At 49.9% G+C, this 1,776-nt stretch overlaps 1 pseudogene; it reads left to right on the top strand.

Annotated features, from left to right (window-relative positions):
* Nucleotides 1-386: 386 nt before the first annotated feature.
* LOC103211424 lies at nt 387-1,382 on the top strand (annotated as a pseudogene).
* Nucleotides 1,383-1,776: the final 394 nt, after the last annotated feature.

Raw genomic sequence — 1,776 nt, 5'->3', positions numbered from 1 at the left:
TGTCCCTTAGCTGTTCAAAACCTCTCCACCCTCCCCTTACCTGGATCCCTGCCACTTGCTTGCTCTGTCTTGGATGCCCTGGCTTTCCTTTCCTTTCCCTTCTGCTTTTCCTGCCACTTGGGGGTTGGGGCCTGGGTCCCTCCCCTTACCTGGATCCCTTTGCCAGTTGCTCACTCTCTCCTGGATGCTCTGGCTTTTCTTTCCTTTTCCCTTGAGTATATCTCACTTGAATTTCGATACTGTCTCAAGAATAGATTTGATGCATTGAAATCTATGATCGAAGACCAGAGAACTTGTGGGGTGACATCAAGGATATCATAAATGAAGAATCCAAAAGGGCATTAAGAATAAAGGAAAGAGGAAGCTTTGGACTCCAGGTGGTGGTGATGGCAGTCCACTGGGGCATTGTGTCCGTCGCCTCATCTCCAGTGACTTCGTGACTGTGTTACGGACACTGCCTTGCTCTGAGCATCAGGTAGTGGTGGGGGCAGCTTGCAGCCTGAGCCAGCTGAAAGAGTTTGCGTGGAAACATAACATCCCCAAGGCTTATGGTGCCTATGAGGAACTGGCCAAGGATCTGAACATGGAGGTGGCCTATGTTGGCGCCCAGCACCCCCACCACAAGGCCGTGGTGATGCTGTGCCTCGCGGCCGGCAAGGCCGTCCTGTGTGAGAAGCCCATGGGCGTGAATGCTGCAGAAGTGCATGAAATGCTTGCAGAGGCCCAATCAGAGGCTCTTCCTTATGGAAGCTATCTGGACCCACTTTTTTCCTGCCTTAGAGGCTCTGAGGGCCGTTCTAGCCCAGGGAACTCTGGGGAACCTTCAAGTGGCCCAAGCAGAATTTGGGACCGACTTCACCAACATCCCCTGGCCCATAGACTGGGAACAGGCTGGCAGGGGCCTACTGGACATCGAAATTTACTGCATCCAGTTCATTCCCATTGTCTTTGGTGGGTAGAGGCCGGAGACGATTTCAGCCATGGGAAGGTGCCATGAGACCGGTGTGGATGACATGGTGACCATGCTGCTTCAGTACCCAGGAGGCATCCATGCCAGCTTCACCTGATGCATCACTGCCCAGCTGTCCAACACAGCTCATGTGAGTGGCACCAAGGGCATGGCCCAGATCCTCAAACCCTACTGGTGCCCAACAGAGCTGGTGGTCAAGGATGAGTATAAGGAGTTCCCGCTACCCTCAGTTACAACAAAGTTCAGTTTTACAAATGAGGCAGGCATGAGTTATGAGGCCAGTCATTTCCATGAATGCCTGCACAAGAGCCTGAAGAAGAGTCCTGCGATCCCCATGGTAGAATGTAAGCTCCTGGCTGACATCCTTGAGGAGCTACACATTTTAGCTGTTCAAATTCTACCCACCCTCTGAAACAGTGTCCATCACCTGAGTCAGGAGTAATACAATCCACAGTCTGAGATGGTGTTTGGATGCAAAGCAAGAGAGGAGGGAAACATTTCCTTGGCAAGGCAGACATTCTTTACTAAGTAACTATTGTTTTGCTTAAAGAAGACTTCAGGGGATGTTTTTGGTTTAAGGTTTTTATTTTTTTATTTTAACAGCTTGTTTTACATTCAACATAATGTACATTTAGTTTCATTCCCATTCACCATGTCCAACCCTAACCCAGTTTCCTCCCCTCCCTACCCTGTAACCCTCCTCCTATCCCCCTCATATTTATGCACTCCTGTTTGTCCTGCATTTCCTCAATTTGAATGTTGCCCCTCTGGTGTCCCATGGTCTATTGCTCTAAGGGATGTATTAC

The sequence above is a fragment of the Orycteropus afer genome, unplaced genomic scaffold, assembly GCF_000298275.1.
Source record: "Orycteropus afer afer isolate SDZICR_OR568_19922 unplaced genomic scaffold, OryAfe1.0 scaffold00739, whole genome shotgun sequence".
Classification (NCBI taxonomy): domain Eukaryota; kingdom Metazoa; phylum Chordata; class Mammalia; order Tubulidentata; family Orycteropodidae; genus Orycteropus; species Orycteropus afer.
This window is presented reverse-complemented; position numbering and strand designations above follow the sequence as displayed.